Source organism: Panthera leo, chromosome F3, assembly GCF_018350215.1.
Source record: "Panthera leo isolate Ple1 chromosome F3, P.leo_Ple1_pat1.1, whole genome shotgun sequence".
Lineage (NCBI taxonomy): Eukaryota > Metazoa > Chordata > Mammalia > Carnivora > Felidae > Panthera > Panthera leo.
In genome coordinates, this window is record NC_056696.1 from 18,510,168 (window position 1) to 18,525,626 (window position 15,459).

The window sequence follows — 15,459 nt, forward strand, 5'->3', positions numbered from 1 at the left end:
TATACATTTTCCAATTGTTTATAGAATTGTCTGTATGGAAGAAAATACAGGAACTCATCTCTATTCCCAGATGATATGTTTCTCTAGCAGTATAACCCTAGAGCATCAATTTAAGATTACTATACAGATCAGTAAGGTAGTTATCTTTCAAATGAATATAAGCATGAATGGTTTTTCTTTATATCCAGAAAATGTATTAGAAAATTGCCTTCAAGTTATAGGAAAGATGTATAAAAACCAAAGATAAAATATTCTCCTTCCAATTTAATTTTAATTTTTAAATATTTCCTGTATTGTAGAGTTGAGTTACTGAGGGCACAGACTTTATACAAACCTGACATTTAGTAACCGTGTATCTTTGGGCAATTAACAACCACTGTGAGCCTCAGTTTCAGCATCTGAAGAGGGTTATTATAGTTCCTACCTTATGAGGTTGTTGTAAATGATTATATTAAATAATCTATGTGAACTGCTTAGTGTAGTGCATGATAGATAATAAACATTAAATATGCTGTCATTATTGTTATTTTATGAACAATGTTTATTTTATGAGCAAGACATTTAGAACAATGTTACATAGTAAGGTTATTCCTTTACTTTACCTAAAGTCATTCCTTTATTCTCTATGACAGTAAAGAGGATGTTGTTAGTATTTCAAAATTAAGCATCATGCTTAGGGGATATAGATTAACCTTGAATGAAGCTTCAGATTAAGGGATTCCCACTTATACATGCTCCTTCCAGGTTCTGGACAACGTGTTCACGTGATTGCATACTTTGGCAAAATTTGCAAAAGCAAACTGTTTAAACATAGTTTGCTAAGACTGCCACCATTTCTTTCTTTTTCTTTTTTTAATGTTTATTTATTTTTGAGAGAGAGAGAGAGAGAGAGAGAGACAGACAGACAGGGCACAAGCAGGGTAGGGGCAGAGAGGGAGGGAGACCCAGAATCCGAAGCAGGCTCCAGGCTCTGAGCTGTCAGCACAGAGCTGGGGGCAGGGCTCAAATCCATGAACAGTGAGATCATGACCTGAGCTGAAGTCAGACGTTTAACCAACTGAGCCGCTCAGGCGCCCCACCCCCCACCATTTCTTTTCATGTTGGCTTCCCTTCCAGCATAATTGTGCTGCTGCTAGTTGGCATTAGAGTTACTGTGGTATATCAGTTATTTATTGCCATGTAAAGACACCACCCTCCAAAATCAAAACAAAAATCATTTATTCAAAATTCTGTGGGTGGGCAATTTTGCCTGATCTCTACTGGATGGTTCTGCTGGTCTTCCCTGAGTCAGACGGTGGGATGGCTCGGGGGACAAAGAGTTACTGATGGCTTCACTCATAGGTCTAGGACGGTGGAGGAGCTGGACTTCACATCTCTAGCATCTGTCAAGTTGCCATAATAACTATTTGTTTTGCCAATACCAAGCTGTCTTGATTTACTATAATTTGGGCTCCTCCTCCAACTTTGCTCTTCTTTTCTGAATTGTTTTGGCAATTCTCGTTCCTTTGCTTTTGCATATGACTTTTAGAAGAAGCATATTAATATCTGTAAAAAAGCTTGCTGGGGTATCTATTGGGATTTCACTGTACCTACAGATCATATTGGGGAGAATTGGTATCTTAACAATATCGAGTCTAGTTCATGAGTGTGGTATATCTGTCCACTTATTTAGATCTTCTTTGACTTCTTTTATTTGATGATTTTTAGTTTCCAATATACAGAACCTATTCATATTTTGTTAGATTTATTCCTTAAGTATTTCACTTTTTGTGTGATATAGTCGTTGGTATTTCTATTAATTTGAAATTCCAGTTGTTCATTAGTGATATATAGGAATATAATTGACTTTCGTGTGTTCACCTTGAACTCTACAATCTTACTACATTTACTTCTTAGTTCTAAGAGATGTTTCGTAGATTATTTGAGATTTTCTACATAATCATAGCAAATAGAGACAGTTTTATTACTTATTTTCAATATTTATGCCTTTTGATGATTTTTCTTGCCTTATTGCCGTGGGCAGGATCCCAGTATGGTGATGTATAGGAGTGGTGAGGGAGGACATCTTGCCTTTTTCTATAATCAGTGAAGACATTCAGTCTCTCACCCCTCAACATAACATCAAATAAAAGTGCTGAGCAAGTGGTAGGTGTTTTATAGATGTCTTTTATTAGGTTAAAGAGGTTCTCCTGTGTTCTCAGTTGCTAAGAGTTTTTTGTTCTAAATCATAAATGGACATTGAATTTTGTTTAATGCTTTTTCTATATCTAATGAAATGATCATATGATTTAACAAATCTGTTAATATAATTACTTCATTCATTGTTGTTTAAATACTGGAATGGCCTTGAATTCCTAGGATAAGCCCCATTTGGTCAGAAGATGTTATCCTGGATTAAATTAGCTGATTCAGGTTTCTGTAGTAATTGTTACGATCTCAGATGTAGATTTTAATTTAGCATTCTATTTTGGACTTCCTTGCATTGTTTTTATTTCACCTCTCCCTTTATTTCAATTTATTTTCTGTTTATGGCTTCGTCTTCTGCTTTATAAAGGCTGTGTTCTAGCTTTTTGTGGAAGACATCAAGTTAATTACTTTTAAGAGATTAAACTTTTTATTTTATCACGAGCAGGTTGGTATGTATAATGACTATCTTATGTGGACCTGCTGGACTGGCATTAGATCTTGGTTTAACAAATGGGTTCTGCAACTTACTAGAACATACGATGCAGCTTTTTTCCTGGTGTAATGTGGTATGAAAAATTATATCTCCAGTAGTAGTTTTATTTAGACATACTTAGGCAACTAAAAATCATTGGATGCAGGGGCGCCTGGGTGGCTCAGTCGGTTAAGCATCTGACTCTTTGTTTCGGCTCAGGTCATGATCTCGCAGTTCCGTGCATTTGAGCCCTGTGTTGGGCTCTGTGCTGACAGTGTGGAGCCTGCTTGGGATTCTGTCTCTCTCTCTTTCTCTCTCTCTCTCTCTCTCTCCCCCTCACCCCCTCTCTCAGACCCTCCCTGACTCATGCTGTCTCTGTCTCTCTCAAAATAAATAAATAAACTTAAAAAAGATTGGATGCAATATACCTCCAGATACCCTGTCTGCCTTCTACTGCATTGGGCACTAGAGATTATAGTCCTTGAATAGATACAGAAAGAGAGGAAATAATAAATAGAAGAATCAAAGAACATGACTGTTTTTTATGCTGGTTTTGGCTGATATAGTTGAAAGACAGTTTTCAACCAGCAATTTGTTTTGCTGGTTATTATTTTCCCTGTATCTCAGAGTTGGAGACACACAACGAGAGAGGCAAAGCCTTCTCCTTCCTTTTTCGGAATTTTCTATGATATTTTATTTAGATTGTGGAAAATGTGATTTATAGTTCAAGAATGTTTCTTCATCCATTTTGGCTACCAGTGCAGCTAATGGAAATTCCCCTCAGAAATGTTATGTGGTATTCTTATTTTTAGCTGATAATATTACAGCCAGTTTTTGTCATCTTGTGTAGTGTCTTGGGTTGTCGTATCGGGCAATGACGATATGTTGCTATACCAAGAAACAGCCTGAGGTTTGCAGAGTAACTCTTGTAAAGTTCATATGGCCTATAAATATGAAAGTTTGTATTTAAATTTAGTTTTATTTACCGCCCAAATCATAATGAAGTTTAAGAAAGAGTTCAATACAAGTAAGGGAATCAAAGTGTTGTATACAGGAAACCCAGATTTAATGAGTTTGGAGCCATGTTACAAATAAAATCCAAAGTGCATCTGTGCCATCTTGTAACTGAAGTGAAGTGTTAGTGCATCTCATTGGAATCGAAGAATTTTGTAGACAGGAACTAAGTGTTAAGTCAGTAAGAATGGGAATGGGATTCGGTAGGGAGTCAGATGATCAAAGTCATCAGGAATGGTGGTATGACCTGGAAGTAATGGTAACAAGAGTGGTAAAAAGCTATCATGAGTTGTTGACAAAACAGTTTGGAGCAAGGACCATTCAGAGCCATATTTCTTCTTGCCCAGTTAATGAAAGGGACTGTGGAAAAGAATGGCTTCCACTGGTGGAAAAGATTAATGAGGTAGTTGTGTTATCACTGTTATCACAAAGCAGTGTTTCATTTGAGGCAACATTTGTGGAAAGTTCAGAGATTTTGTAGAAGTTTCTCATAATTGGAGCAGTCCCCTTGTGGCTTCTTTAGTCCCTGTGGGAGTGTACCCCTTGGCTTCAGGTCAAAACCATGTTAGAGTCAATGGAATCTTGCACTCAATTCCTGTTTCCTTGTGATTCTGTCTACACGGATTAAACTTCTTTCCATTTCCTCAGCATGAAAAAAATCAGAGCCCCTGCACTCCTTTGTTTTTCTTTAGCCCATTTTGGTTTTACCCAGCTCGCTTACTTTCCCTGCATCCCTTGAACGTCTCTCATTTTTGGAGGGGGAGCAAATCCCTTAGCTTTTGGTTATAGATGAATGTAGCATAAAAGAAATTCATCTGCAAAGCCATTTACAGATGGATATTGAAGACTTTGACTATTACAAATTTATAAATTCAAAGTAGAGAGAGGCCCCGGGGGTGAGAGGAAGGAAACAGTTAAAAAAAAAAAAAGGAAACCAAGTGGAGAATGTGTTTTCTCCATTTGCAGAAAGAATGACACACTCCCAATTTACAAAAACTTGGTAAAGATTTGTTGTTGTTGTTGTTGTTCCCATATATTTAATTAAAACTTAACCATCCCTCTTGTCCTTTCGCCAGGAAAGAAAAGGGGAGAATAAAATTCCATCTGTCCTGACTTCTAACAAGTTCAGAATTCTTGTAGTCATGTACTTTGAAAATATTTTCCCAACTTTATTTATGAGTATGTCCTTTAAGACCAGGATTAAAGTCTTTTTTTTTTTTTTTTTTTTTTTTCCCTTCTCATCCCATCAATAATGCCTGGCGGTCTGTCATGGACTGATACTACACAGGGCTGACTGATTTATCCTTCCCAAAGTCCCGCTTACCATTCACTGGCACCCTGTGATCTTTTTAGTGGTTTATAAATGAAATGATTGATGAGTTTGGTCTTTTCAGGTATCAAAGTTAAGGTGACCAGGCAATAATTTCTAGAGTTATTAGTTTATTTTCTTTAGAGGCAGACCTTACATGTGTCCTTTCTGTTTTTAGGGTTCACAGTTGTCCATCATGTGTTTAGAAAGATTGTTTCTATGATAAATTGAGGACATGGCTTAAATATTCCTGGATCCATGCTACCAGGGCATTCTGATCTGAAAACGGCTACTATATTTAATCTCTGACTCACTTATCTCCTATTCTGGGTGACCTTTGTATCCTATTGCAAAGGTGGTTGACACTTTGTTCATTTGATCACAGTTGAACTTTTTCACACTCAGGTTCAGCTTTAGAAAAAAAGAAAAAGAGTTACTCACCTGGAAGCCCTGTAATTCACAGGTCACAATCTCCCTGTTCTGAGCTGAGGTGATAGACGGAATTCGAGGAGATGCTGAATACAGTGCAGTAAAAATAATTATTTTTCTAGGAACTTCTAATCTTCTGTTGCCATAGGTGATTAAGAAATTGGACAAGGAGGCATTGTTTAGCTTTACTTTTCCTATCAAAGAATCCACGTCTGTGTCACCCTGTTCTCTCAGTATATCTGATTCAGAAGTTTTCCTAACTGTGGATTTCTTCCTCCTTAGAACAAGCTAAGCCTACTTAATTGGTTTGTTAAATGAGCCCGCACTCAGTAGAGTGAGGCAGAAAGTGCCTTTCATTTTTTTCTGCTTGTCCTTTGGATTAGTTATTTCTAGCTCCTGGGATAGAGCCTCAGTTAGGTTGCAAGGTTTTCCCGTCTCACTAAAGAATTAAAAGTACATCATAGACAACTATCAAAAGTCCAAAATATCATTCACTGTAAAATCTCTTATTTCCCAGTTTAGATTGGCCTCGGGCTTAGAAGATTATAGGGGTAAAGTCGGGAGGTGGGAGGGGGGAGAGTTAATCTGACTTTTGTCTTTTCTTGCTACAATGCATTCTCCACTTAATGGTTGCTATTTGGGGGCCCTTTAATATTAAAACAGGGGAAGGAGAAGCAAGGGGTAGGAAAGTCCTTCTGCACTGATAAGGTTACACTGGTGAGGATGCCATCTGAGCAGGGTGGAATCCCAGACTTAGCCTTTCTTTTTTCCTGTGGCACTTCTTAATGTTTAGTGATCATTTCCCTGCAGGCCTTCCTTCGTCTGCAGCTCCTGGCATGAGTGTTGCTGCCCTGTGGCCAGTTTCTTCCCTCCACTCCATTTCTGCATCCATGGGTCGCCGCCTTCCTCCTCTTGTTGAGGCCGCCTGACAGTTGGCCAGAAATGTTGGTGAAACTCATGGTCAGCTAATCAACTGGACTATCAGATAGCTCCATTCTACAGGGTCTATAGCTGATCGTTGGAAAACAGACCCTTCTGCCCGGCTGTCAGCAGATATGTGGCTTACTGTTGATACAAACTTTTTCTTCTATAGACAGCTCTTAGCTATCCTTACCTTTGCTTCTTTGTGTAGTCACATATCAGGTAACTTCCCCTATGTCCTTCAAATTCCAGAAAATGCATATTAACTTTTCATATGGTCCTGTTGAACCTTCAGCTGGCTTGAGGTGACAACAGAACTTCTCTTCCCTCCCATGGGGGAAAGAAATTTATAACACTCTAACAACAGTTTTCAAAAAAAAAATCCTTATCAGCAGCCTCTTCACCCTCCCAGTGGATTCTTACTTAGCCTCCTCTTAGACAATCAAGAAGTGAGTAATTGAAGAACTGGCTTCAGTGTCTTTGATGTCCCTTGCAATGTCAGCAGCAATAAAGCAGGCATTTGTGTCTGTTTTGTGTATTGCCGTATCATTAGGTTTTTGAAGAGTGCATCATACATAGTAGGCACTCAATAGTTGTATGTTGAGCATATGAATGAATGAATAAATGAATGAATAAAAAAGTCAAGCACCTTGTTTTTTTTTTTTAATGTTTATTTAATTTTGAGAGAGAGAGAGTGTGTGTGTGTGAACAGGGAGGGGCAGAGAGAGAGGGAGACAGAGCCTGACATGGCCTTGAACTTACGAACTGTGAGATCATGACCTGAGCTGAAGTCAGGCTCTTAACCAACTGAGCCACCCAGGTGCCCCAACCACCTTGTTTTATAATATATATGTGTGTGTATGTATGTGTGTGTGTATGTATATATACACACACATATATAAGACATCTGTCGTATAAAAAAAAAGAGAAACCAAAAACTAAGTGATGTCAGATTTAATATCCTGTTAAAACTATTTTAAAATTGTCTTTATAAAGAAAATAAGTGTGAAGTTTTTGGATTATCACCCAGTTGTGAGATCCAAAAAATATACGTATTTTTCAGAGAGCAAAGGCAATACATTCAAAGCTAAAAGTTTAATCTCAGGCAGTCCAGAACGAATAAGGAATTTGGTACATTTTAGTGATTTGTTCCGTCCATTTGCCGATTACAAATTCCAGCTAAAACCTTAAGAGTCTGAGAAGAGTGTGCTCAAGTGGAACTTACCAGACTGTGGCTCACAGAGGAAGAGACGCTTCAGGGTTAGTGCCTGGTCATGCTCCTCTCGGATTTCTCGGCTATGTGCCTGTGCCTTTCAGTCAGAAGTTTGAAAACTTGTTCTGACTATGGATCATGTTGGGAGTAGAGACTGCGAATCAGTTTGGACTCTTAGGAGTCCAAATGTCAGCAAAGATGGTCTACCAGTGACATCACTGGAAAAATTTCCCTAAGATTAACTGGATAAATGGTACTGTTAGAAGTTTCGAAGGAGGGATTTCACAAGTAAATTCTTTACTTTATTCAAGTAAATAAATTTTTTATTTATGCCAGAATCACAAATGTAATCACAGAATGGCAAATGATTTTCTTCTTTCTCTTAAGATTTAATTTTTTTTATGGCATAAGCGTTTTTTACAAGTAATCTCTACACCCAACATGGGGCTCAGACTCGCCACCCCAAGATCAAGAGTGGCATGCTCTACTGACTGAGCCAGCCGGGCACCCCTGGCAAGTGATTTTCTTGTCAGTTGCCAACTTTTCATTCGTTGATAGTGGTGCCTGGAAAGTGGGCTGGAAGGGTTTTGAGACTAAATCCAGTCCCAGTGCTCTGTGGCTGATCACGGGCAGCACACAGCTCTGGGGAGACAGCACGCTTGCACTGAGCGAGAATTGGTACGTGATGTTCTCACATGGAAATGATCCTGTTTCTGTGGGATGAGGCACAGGAGAGCATGGAGGTGTGCTGTGGGGTACCCGGCATCGTGGGCAAGTATCTGAGAAAAACATGCAGTCATTGAACTTGTCTGTTGTATCAACTTACCTCCCTGGTTTTCTCTTCAACAAATAACAGGTGTAGAAAGAGTGGCTTAAAAGCGAACCAGCACCAGGCTTAAACTGCAGTATAATAGGGACAGCAGGAAAGGAACCAAATCCACTAGAGGTAGATGGTGGGGGTGCCTGGGTGGCTCCGTCGGTTAAGCATGTGAGTTCAGCTCAGGTCATGATCTCACGGTTTGTGAGTTCGAGGCCCGCTTCGGTGAGCCCCGCTTCTCTCTCCCTCTCTCTTTCTCTCTGACCCTACTGGGATTTTCTCTCCCTCTCTTTCTCTGCATCTTGCTCACGTGCACTCTCTCAAAACAAAAAAAGAAAATAAAGGGTCGATGGTGAATACACACCAAACAAGATATGCTAGGCAATAGTTGATTAATGCAAATAAACACTTGTCAGTGATACCAAAGAGATTTTTAGAATGGACTTTATGAAACAAGAGCACAAGAAAAAATACCAGTTTTAAAGAAATGATTACTAAGACAATGTGAGGAAATGAAAAGTGATCTGGAAGCCTACAGAAAAAATAGAAGGGCAAAAAAAAAAAAAAAAAAAAAAAAAAGTATTCCAGGAATGGAAGTAGTGTTAAAAAGCAGAAAAAACAATTGGGTGTATCGAAGACAGGTTTGTTTGAGAAAATTTTGAAAAATTAGGTATGAATAAAAACTTAATTAAAAAGAATAAAGAGTTAAAAATGTTCGAGAAAACAATATGAATGGAGACAAACTAGACAGTAATTACAACCTGGGAAAGTACAACCTAGTGAATTATTAACCATAACAAGATGTTGGGATAATGGGACTGGTCAGTGCATAGTTAGCTAAGGCTGCCACGAAATAAGTACCACAGACTGGGTGGCTTCACGACAGACATCTGTTTTCTCACAATTTCTGGTGAAATCAGCAGGGTTGATTTCTTCTGAGGCCATTCTCCTTGGATGATGGATGGCTGTCATCTCCCTCTGTCTTCACACGGTCTGTCTTCTGTGTCTGTGTCCAAATTTCCTCTTCTTATAAGGACACCACTCGTATTTGATTAGGGCCCACCCTAATGACCTCATTTAAATTACCTTTCGAAAGGCTATATTTTCAAATAGTCATATTCCGAGATACTAGGAATTAAGACTTGCCAATAGGAATCTTGGCAGAACACAGTTTAGCCCGTAACAGCTAGTAAGGAGTTAAAAGAATGCTGAGTACATAAGTAGTAGATGTAGGGAGCAGCTACCACCCCTAGGAGTAAAGTACATTAGCAGTCCAGGAAGGTACAGTACCCAAACTCTGGAAGACCTTCTTCCCTTTCGCCCAGGTCCGAGATCCAGATCTTGTGGAGAGGGTGTGCTATGGCTCACTGGAAGGCAGAAGTTCACTGAGGCTATGGAGTTGTGCGCCAGGAGGAGCAGGGCTGATGGAGAAGACTCTAGGGGAAGTTTCCCATGGGAAGGGGCCATGAGCTTCTGGTCTCTGGCAGTTGTTGGTACCTGCTGCGTCAGAAACCGTATGTGCTGCTGGATGGGGCACCGCAGAGGCTCTCTGTGCTGTGGGGGCCTGCCGAGAAGAGTGCATTGGAACCTGGAAGAGAGGTCTCTTTCCAGTGCCCTCTACTAACAGAGGACAGATGTTTGTAAGGTCTGTCTTCATTATCACAGAACAGGTGGTGAAGGGCGGGTCTGGAGAGGAGAGACAATAAATTAATAACTTGCACGACAGGCAGAGGAGGTCCAACTTACTTACCATTGGTGTCCCTGAAGAAGAAATGGCAACGAATGGGAAAGAAAATGTAGTAAGAGGGATGAACCCTATGAGGACAGGCATTCAAGGTCATCGACAAGATATAGGAGTTTATTATTTGCATATTTATTCTTTTGATATATGAGTTCATTATTTACATATGTATTCTGTTGAATTTTTCATGTGCAAAAGTATTCTGTGTAATTGAAAATATTCTTTAGAAAAAGTCCTAGTTGTACTTTATTACATGCAAGGAAGGGGAAAAGGCATTTGAGGAAGTCAGTAGGTAGATCCCTAGATTTTACAGATCTTGTCTTGGGCACATATTTATTTATCTTGAGAGAGAGACTGTCTTCAAGCAGGGGAGGCGCAGAGAGAGAGAGGGAGACAGAGAATCCCAAGCAGGCTCTGCGCCGTCAACACAGAGCCCCGGGCGGAGCTCGATTTCATGAGTTGTGAGATCATGACCTGAACTGAAATCAAGAGTCAGACGCTTAACTGACTGAGCCACCCAGGTGCCCCAAAATACTAACTTTTAAAAAATTGATTATTGTTTTTATTTTTTGAGAGAGAGCACACGTGGGGGAGGGGAGAGAGAGACACACACAGAATCCGAAGGAAGCTCCAGAGCTGTCAGCACAGAGCCTGATGTGAGCCTTGAACCCACGTACCCTGAGGTCATGACCTGAGCCAAAGTTGGATGCTTAACTGACTGAGCCACCCAGGCGCCCTGTAATGTTCTTAAATACGCAAGTATTCTTTTTTTTTAAAAATTTTTAAACGTTTATTCATTTTTTGATAGAGCGTGAGTGGGGGAGGGGCAGAGAGAGAGGGAGACACAGAATCCGAAGCAGGCTCCAGGCTCTGAGCTGTCAGCACAGAGCCTGACATGGGGCTCAAACTCACAGACCGTGAGATCATGACCTGAGCTGAAGTTGGATGCTTAACCGACTGAGCCACCCAGGTGCCCTAAATATGCAAGTATTCTTACACATTAATAGGGAAAATACAAGTTACACGAAATAGCCAATAATATAAATAGGCATTTTACAGAAAAATAAGTGCAAATAGATTGTAAACACATCAAAGTGCTCAACCTCATTTATACATAAATATATACTGAAACAAAAGAGCACAAAAAGGGGTTATTTTTACCTATCAGATTTTGAAAAGGATTAAAAATTGGATAATATAATAACATACATGAGGCTATGGGTAAGTAAGTAGTTTCTATTTTTTTCAAAGATTTTATTTACATTCCGGTTAGTTAGCATACGGTGTAATATTTGTTTCGGGTGTATGATATAATGAGTCAACACTTCCACACATCACGCAGTGCTTCTCACGGCAGGTGCATTCCTTAATCCCCATCGCCTATTTCACGCATCCCCCTGCCCACCTCCCCTCTGGTAACCACCAGTTTGTTCTTTATAGTTAAGAGGCTGTTTCTTGGTTTGCCTCTCTCTTTCTTTTTTTTTCCTTTGCTCATTTGTTTTGTTTCTTATATTCCACATGAATGAAATCATATGGTATTTGTCTTTATACTAACATATTTTGCTTAGCATAATCCTGTCTTGCTCCATCCGTGTCATTGCAAATGGCAAGATTTCATTTGGTTTATGGCTGAATAATATTCCATTGTATATATATATATACACCACATCTTCTTTATCCATTCATCGGTTGATGGACACTTGGGCCATTTCCGTAGCTTGGCTATTGTAGATAATGCTGCTATAAACATGGAGGTGCATGTATCCCTTTGTATTAGTATTTTTGTGTTCTTTGGGTAAATACCTAGTAGTGCAATTGCTAGATCTTACACCCTTTCTTTCTTTCTTTCTTTCTTCCTTTCTTCTTTCTTTCTTTCTTTCTTTCTTTCTTTCTTTCTTTCTTCATGTTTTATTTATTTTTGAGAGTGAGAGCATGAGTGGCGGAGGGGCAGAGAGAGAGCAGGACAGAGGATCTGAAGTGGGCTCTGCACTGACAGCAGCGAGCCCATGTGGGGCTTGAACTCACCAACCACAAGATCATGACCTGAGCCGAAGTCGGAAACTCAACTGACTGAGCCACCCAGGCGCCCCATGGATCTTAGGGTAGTTCTTATTGTAAACTTTTTGAGGAACCTCCATACTGTTTTCCAGAGTGACTGCACCAATTTGCATTCCCACCAATAGGGTAAGAGGGTTCCGCTTTCTCTGCTCCTTGCCAGCACCTATTATTTCTTGTGTTGTTGATTTTAGCCATTCCGACCGGGTGTGAGGTGATTTCACATTATGGGTTTGATTTGCATGGGAAGGAAGTACTTTGATCTCCACTATTAGTCCAAGGACAAATTGGCGCAGATTACCCTGTGAAGGACACTTTCACAATATCCATTAAAATTAACCATACACAGAACTTTTAGGAACTTATCCAAATGGATATATATCCACAAGTCAGAAAAGATGTGCATATAAGTTGTTGCAACATAGTTTGTAATGAGAAAAAAAATTGGAAACAACCTAAACATACAATAAGGAAATACCATGCAGCTCTTAACAAAAGTGAGATGTATTATTAAAAAATATAGAACAAACCATATTCCTCCTTTTGTGTAAAACATTGGAATTAGATGGATTACTATTAAAGCACATATACATATATAAATTCACAGAAAGTCTGGAAAATAAGAAACTCCTAATGGAGGTAATTTTGAGAAAGAACTTGCCAAGGGCTATAGTAGGAAGGAACTCTCTGTTCTGTGAAAAATCTTGCACCTGTGCTATTTTATTGTAACAAAGAAAGAACAGTAAATTGCTCTTTAAAAGATTTTTTTTAAATGTTTATTTTTGAGAGAGAGAGAGCGAGCACGAGTGAGGGAGGGGCAGAGAGGGAGGGAGGCACAGAGTCCGAAGCAGGTTCCAGGCTCTGAGCTGTCAGCATAGGGCTACACGCGGGGCTGGAACTCATGCTGTGAGATCATGACCTGAGCTGGAGCCAGACGCTTAACCAACTGAACCACCCAGGCGCCCCCAGAACAGTAAATTGCTGTTAACAATACTGATCATCTTAGGAAGTCTGGTGTCCTGTGGGGAATGACCTTTTACAGAATGGCCACTCTCCAAATAAAGCCACCATAAAATATCTCAGTGATTCATTATACCTTCATTTATACTTGGTTGTAACCAAGTTTTTCTGGTTCACTTTCTACTTGACCAAATATGCATTTGGGATTGCCAGACGTGGACTTTGGAATGTAAGACCAGACTCTTTATCTGACTCCCATTTCCCCTCAGACTTGTAGAATAAGCCCACTTTTGGTGTGGTTCTGCAGAGGAGAACATCTTCCAGATCAGATGACTAGAAGGTGGGGTGAGAACGTTAATGAGGATAGAAAGAGAGAGGTGAAGAAAATCTGTATTTTAAGTGTCTTTATCTGACCCTTTGCTGTCAGCCTATGGAGGTCATTTCCATGGCCCATAGGGATTAACCACTCGACTGCAAACATTGGTCCATTGTTGGGGAGACTTGAAATTACATTTGAAATAGAGATGAAGGAGGGGAGAAACGTGTGTGCTTTAGGAAAGTGAGTGTATGGTGACCTAGCCATCTCTTTCAGTGTGAGGAATGGGAACTCAAAAGGGAGGGAGAATTGGCACTTAACTGAATTCAACTTCTAAAAAATGGAATGTATCTTAAAGTTTTTGCTTGTAGGCAAGTCTTTCTGCCATTGAAGTCTTTTTAAATTTTTTTACATAGGCATATGAAACAAAGAAGCAGTCAGTCATTCAGTCAAAATAGTTTGCAATTTTCGATAATATGTTTTTTTTTTTTTGGTTTTTTTTTTTGCTTCTTTCTCCTCCCTAATCTTTCTCCAAGTGCAGGAAGTACAGGCATATCTTTTTATTGATTTTTTTAAAACTGAAGTATAATTGACACACATTTTAGGAATACAACGTGATGATTCCACAAGTCTGTGCGTTATGCTGTGCTCACTGTGAGTGTAGCCACCATCTGTATATATTCCTTATGCTGTGCCCTTTTATCCCCGTGACTTATTCATTCTGTAACTGGGAGCCTGTATCTCCCTCTGCCCTTTGCCCATTTTGTCTATCCCCCTGGGCTTCCTCCCCTCTAGTAACCATCAGTTTGTTCTCTGTATTTATGGGTCTTTCTGCTTTTTGTTTGTTTATTCATTTGTTTTTTACATTCCATATGTAGTGAAATCATATGGTATTTGTCTTTCTCTGACTTACTTATTTTTTTAATGTTTATTTATTTTTGGGGGGGGAAGGAGTAGAGAGAGAGAGACAGAGGATCAGAAGCAGGCTCTGTGCTGACAGCGGAGAGGCTGATATGAGGCTCAAATTCATCAACCGTGAGATCGTGACCTGAGCTGAAGTCAAACACTTAACCTCTGAGCTACCCAGGCTCCCCTCTCTGACTTATTTCACTTAGCATCATACCCTCTAGATCCGTCCATGTTGTTGCAAACAAATGGCAAAATCTCATTTTTTTTTATGTCTGAGTAATACTCCATTGCATATACATACTACCTGTTCTTTATCCATTGTGTATCGATGGATGTTGGGTTGCTTCCATATCTTGGCTATTGTGAATATTGCTGCAGTAAACACAGGCATACATATATCTTTTCAAATTACTGTTTTTGTTTTCTTTGGGTAAATACATAGTAGTATGGATCATATGATATTTCTGTTTTTAAGTTTTTGAGGAACCTCCATACTGTTTTCTGCAGTGGCTGCCCCACCCAATTTACATTTCCACCAGCAGTGCATGTGGGTTTCCTTTTCTCCACATCCTCACCCACACTTATTATTTCTTGTCTTTTTGATTCTAGCTATTCTGACAGGTATAGGGTGATATCTCATTGTGGGTTTAAAATTTTTTTTTAATGTTTATTTATTTTGAGAGAGACAGAGCATGAGCAGGGGAAGGGCAGAGAGAGGGAGAGGGAGACACAGAATCTGAAGCAGGCTCCAGGCTCTGAGCTGTCAGCACAGAGCCCGACACGGGGCTCGAACCCACGGACCATGAGATTATGACCTGAGCTGAAGTCAGGAGGTAGACGTTTAACTGACTAAACCACCCAGGCGCCCCAATATATATTTTGGATATTAAGTGCTTATTGGATGTATCATTTGTAAGTATCTTCTCCCATTCAGTAGGTTGTCGTTTTGTTTCATTGATGATTTCCTTTGCTGTGCAAAAGCTTTTTATTTTGGTGTAGTTCCAATGGTTTATCAGACATACCTTAATGAATGTCTTCCTGATTAAATTTTCTTCTGACAGAATGCCTTTATTTTTTTTTTACATCAAAAGATTATTTATTATCCTGTTTCCAACC